Source organism: Lepisma saccharinum, chromosome 17, assembly GCF_977018435.1.
Source record: "Lepisma saccharinum chromosome 17, izLepSacc3.1, whole genome shotgun sequence".
In the NCBI taxonomy this organism is placed as follows: domain Eukaryota; kingdom Metazoa; phylum Arthropoda; class Insecta; order Zygentoma; family Lepismatidae; genus Lepisma; species Lepisma saccharinum.
Window position 1 is genome coordinate 12,058,347 of NC_139245.1, and position 6,000 is coordinate 12,064,346.

Here is a 6,000-nt window from a genome sequence, read left to right on the forward strand (position 1 = left end):
ATCGACAGTTTAAAATGTGACCTAGTATATAGGCAAGAAATAGGATAGGTACATGTCACATCAATTTGCTTAAGTGCTTTAAAGTAACCTTTTAAAGCAACCCCAACGATCACTTTTCCAAGGAACTTGATGTAGATCAGTTATTTTTGTGTCAACGTGTACCACTCAATCCACTTATGATCGTGACTAAGAGCATAAATAATATGGATTACCATATACGAGGGTCATTCCAATACTATTTTTCGCTGAACATGTGGCGACACCTATAATCTAATATATACGATTGTGGTGTGTACTTCTTGGTGCCACCGTCGTATGGAACAGTGTTTTGCCCGCACTTTATTGAAGGTTGTGGTGAACATCGGTAAAGTTGAGGATCTTGCCTTTCTGAAGATAGGATATTAATATGAGTGACGCGTAGAGCTACAAGAAGCATTAGGTGTCAGACTGTTCGTGCTCAGCTATACGGAACAGTGGCAAGGTGGGCAGAGGTTTCAAGCGTGGGTGGCGGCGATTGAGTCCCACAACCAAGGGGGGGGGGGCAAGGTGCCAAAACGGGTGGGGGCAAAGACAGTACATTTTCCTTTGTAGATAAGATTTAGTATAGTGCGGGGGCAAAAGTGGCGAAAAGTGGGGGGAAACTGCCCCCCTCGTCACTCCTAATCGCCGCCACTGCGTGGAAGTGTCGAATGGCCACATGCAACATAGAAGAGAGCCGTGGCGGAGTGATTAGCACATCGCGCTACGACAACAGGGGTCCCGGGTTCGAATCCCGGCCTGGGCATGGATGTTTGTGAGTGTCCATTCCTCAATTTCATCATATCAAAACTCATCCCCATCTTCGCAAATTAGCCAAAAGTGGCACAAAAAGAGAAGTGAAATAAAGCAAATCAATCAACATACAAGAGGTAGAGAAACGACTTAAAAATAACCGAAACACGAGAGAACAAACATGCTCTGGAGCCTGAACGACCTTGCAGCACAATACAGAACCTGAACGCCTGTTTCTGACCTGACGTTTCCAGTTCTTGCAAGGTCTTCCTTCAGGCAAACTTCAAACGAGATTTCCTCCATGCTTTTATCGTTGTTCATTGTTAGCTTACAGATTCCCTGCTGTGCTAAAGTTCTTTTTATCAGTGTCGATTTGAAAAACTGCGAATCGCTTTCGACAAAAGATGTACAACGTCAGAAACCTCGATCAAAACAACGAGATCGTCAGTGTAGGCAGATCCATGCGCTTCTTTGGCTTCGGGTGATGGAATTCTTCACTTCTATGACTCCTTTGAAGTGGTCTTGCTGTTTGTAAGGAGGAGTTGCTTCCAACCTTCAGCGTGCAGGAGAACAGAGTGAACCAAACTTCCTTCAAAACAACAGGAAATACACTGCCTCTGATTCGCTATTTCATATTTTCTAATTAACTGCCTAAAGATGGAGCTGAAGTATTGAATCTCTGAATCAATTAAGACTTTTGCAAATTACAGTCTTCAAGTCACTTCTATAGTTTGCTAAATGTTCTGGAATCGAATCTCAGTGCGGGATGGATGTTTCTTTGTATTTACCCAACTATTAATTTCATATAATCATCATTCATTGTCATTGTCACGATTAACCTACAGAGTTAGAAAATAAAATGTAAGAATTCAAATTCAATAATATGGAATATTGTTACGTGATTAGGCATTAGGTGATAGGGAAAACCTTGGAATGCAACAATCTGGATGCTCTTGTGTTTTCGCCGTCATATGCCACCGTGCCTAATATAACAATATTCCAAACTTTCTGTGAGGTGTGTAAATGTTGTTCTGTACAAGTAACACTGATGTGTATTCTTAAATAATCCAGACCCGCTGAATCCGAAAATCAGATTAAAAATATATGACACGTCACACTTCTTGCATCCAGGGTGTCCCAAAAATAACTGACATAAATGTGATGTGGCATTTGATGTACACGGAAATGTATCTTTTTTTTTAAAAAAAAAAAATGCTTGCTAAACACAAAACCGTTCGATAAAATTCAGTACATAAAAATTCATTATTTCAACATGGTCAGTTCCCTTGTACAGGATAATTAGAAAGTCAAAATAACAATATAAATGAAATTTTAAATATTTCTCACAATATTTGGAGAAGAATGATTTTTGCCGAAAAGATAAGCACATGTTGCCTAATATTAGTTTTCCTTATACAGGGTGTTCTAAAAGTCACATTAGCAAAGGGAATGGACATTTCCATTATACTTGAAATTGAACATTGCACAATGATTTTTCAGGCTATTTTTCAATTATGTTTAAAAATATGAACGTGACCAAATCAGTAAGCATTCCTTTTCCAATTCAGTGTCGGTATTGAATTCGTTTATATAAAATATCTCACTAACTATTTTGAAACGAACAGTGATTACCCGGTTTAATAATATTTTGACTGTTTGTACGATATTAGATCACGTACACATATAACGTTACGTTCTAAACAATTCAAATAAGCTAACGTACTCACTCGTTTCCCTTCCTCCAACAATACATGTCGACATTTTCAGACATTGAGAGCATTCAGGAACCCAAAACATTGACGCAGATAACGTTGGCGAGCGTACAGTACAGAACCTAACTAAACCGTAACAGCTGTAACTTCCTGTGCGGGTCCTCACCTTCCTGCTTTGGCACCTTCCTACACACCCAGCTGGGTCGTCATTCCATATCACATCAACCACTAAAAAAATATTTTTGAATCTTTAGGATTGGGGTTTTTAAGAATTTTTTTTGTTTATTCATTGTATCTATCAACAGGACGAAAACTGTCAAATTTCAGATTTATTGGGCTCTCAGGTAAGTTATTGACATTCAAAAGAGCAAAAATCCAAAAGTTTGACAACATTTTGAAATGTTTAAACAGCTCTACATCAAGAACTATTTGACGTAGAGAGCTCAAAGTGATATCATTCTCTTCTGCTTTTAATGAACTTTAATTTGAAATACAACACGATTGTGCTATTTGAATTTTGTAATTTTTCAAAAACTTTAAAAAAAATTGAAAATCTCAAAAACAACCCTTTCAATTTTCTTTTTTTAAACTATATATTTTGAAGACCTCAATTGACAACATGTGTACAAAATTCCATAATGGGACGGTAATGGGTTTCTATGGAAATTATTTTTTTTTGTATTGTAATGTGTGTGAAATTTGCTAAATTTGTTGACTTACATGTTAAAACCATAACTATAAACTGAGTGGTTTGTCAAATTCACTGATACTATCAAAAATTATCAATTTCTGAGAGGTTCAGACCATTGGTTGATTTGACATGGAATGACCCAGCTGTCAAAATATTAATTTACGATGGAGACGAGACCTCATTGGCTCTTGCAGGAGCGCGTTTCCTGTACGTCACAGCAGGCGCTTGGAACAGCCAATCAGTCGACCATACCCTTGAAACGCATCCGCGATCTTTTATTATTGGAAACCGTAAATAACACCGAAAGGGTAGTTTGTAATACAAATTTTTCTTCTCTATATCTGTCCAAATATTTGGTCACGCCTCGCAACTAAAAGATTCCACAGAAACGCCCCAAAAATGTAAGGGATATAGTTCGTAACGTTACAAGCAATAAAGTTCATTCACACGGTCCGGCAATAACAGGAAATAATAATAATAAAAAAAAATGTTTTGAAACTTTCTGACGAAGCTTCCATCTGGAGAAGCGCCAAGATTTCGTCCACTGCGATTCTCAACGGAGGAAGCTGTAAAGATATGAGAATTAGAGCAAGGCAATTCCCATAAATCTTCCAACGAATGAAATTCATTCCATACAGGGGAGAAGCTGGATGCCTCCATAAAATATCACTGGTCAATACACGAGAACTTTCCTCTCCACGTGTAGCAATCTGGTGTCGTGTTATTCCCGGCGTGGCGTCATATCGGTTCAATCCGATGATTGAACATATGTCAGAGTTTACTTGAAAAGTTACCTCCAATCCAGAGTGTCAAACCCGCCGCGGGAAGGAATGCGTTTCCAAAAATACAATATAAAGAAGATTTTCTTAAGCACGACTTTTTCCCTATTTCAAATGGCATTATGCACCACATAAAATTGTTTTAAAAACACTAAAAGTGTTACAAACTTTCTGTAAGCACTAAATATCTATACAATATTAAAAACAAGTAACACAAGTCTCTTTTAAAGTCGGCATTATACACAGGGTCTGAACGAAACTGGGTCTTCCTAGGTATAGTGTGTAGAATTCCGTAAGTGGCGTAGATTACAACGTTCGCGTGAACACAACATATGCAATGTAACACATTTTCTAACATGTACACAGATTTGCATAAGCTTCTTCCTGTACTGCTGAACTTCGTCAATGAGGGACGGCTTTGCATACTTGTTCCTATAATTTCCATATTCTCGGCTATCTCGTCGTCTCTCGTCAAGACTCGACTCGGCCTTCACTTGTCTTCTTTCAAGATCAGAACGATTAATTTGCCAAAGTAAAATACCTTATATGAAAAAGATATGCACTATTTCATCTTATGTTCATTCACCAACCATGTTATTTTTCAATCGAAGATAAACACACGTGTATACATTGCAGACTGGTTCCTTCTGCAAGCTTATAAGAAAATCGTGCAAAGATCTCTGATAAAAAAAAATGAAAAATGTGGTCAAGTACTACCGCACAAAATTGGTCGTCTATAAGTATCTTTAGTTCTGTCATAAAGAAAAGTTTGTTTCAATGTTTGCAAAATAATTGTCCTTACTTACGTTTCTCTCATTTTCTACCCTGCTTTTGAAACATTAAAATAAAAATATAATGCAACACAATGGATTTACGTTAATAATTTGAATTTTACTACTTTCCATCACCGATGTATATAATCTCATAATAATAAACACTGCTACACACCTATTTACTTTTCAAAATCCTACTAGCACATGTGACGACACTGATCGACCAACCTTCATGTACCTATCTTGATTATATTTACGCGTAGATCTGGCAACATGTCCATGACAATAGTGCTGCCATCTGTCGTCGAAAAATTACAGCAAAATCGGCTTTAGTACCGCCTTAAGGTGATTTTGTTGTTTTCCCAATGAGTGGCGGTAACGCCATGTGCAAAAATCATGGAAAGTGGAAGTACCAATTGCAGATGTTTCTAAATTTTATCCAGTCGAGGTAAAAAGAGCGACAACGGGGACATCCTCTTTTCTAAATTGCCATTTAATCCTCCTCCACATCTCAGACTCTCGTGTGTCTCATTGTTGCCAAGCAACAAGCATCGTGCGGGCAACTGCGTCTGAAATAAAAGCTTCAACATTTTTTTCTCTCGCCCTGACAGGCACGGAGAAACAGAAGGGGGCAAGAGAAACTGGAGACCACGTGCGTGTAAATCCATAAAATGTACGCGTTAAACTAGTTAAATACGCAGTTCACAATCTAGCAGGTTCTTTCACGGTGGCAGTGTGTCTACGCAATTTTTTTTTTTTTTTTAGTAGACTTCCAAGTGTTACAACCTGTGACTGCTGTAGCTGTTAAGGAGTCATCAAGCATTTTTCAATAGGATGTGTTGGGACAATAATTGAAATCTGCTTTCCAAGGCGCTACCATTGAGGGGGTTATTTTTCATTGGGTGACGTGTGGTCAGTGTCAATTCCTTCACTCCTGTTTTCTGGTTTCGAGACGGAGTCCTCCACTATTGCTTGTGCATGGGAGTTAACATCGAAATTTTAGAAGCCGCAACCAGGGGTCGATCAGAGAACCACTCGCACCTCAAACGAGAGCGCTAACTATTCTACTAAACGTGAGGTATGGAGCAACAGAATCGAGATAAATTCAGCTGATGTGGTTAAATAGCTTTAGAGAGCTTTCTTACGTCATTATAGCTGTATTGTTAAGCACTTTTCTGCTCTCCAATTTATCATTGATTGATTGATTGGTGTTTTAAGTCCACATTATGCACAGTAAGGCTAATTGGGACTGGACCTACAGTTTAAAGTGGTAT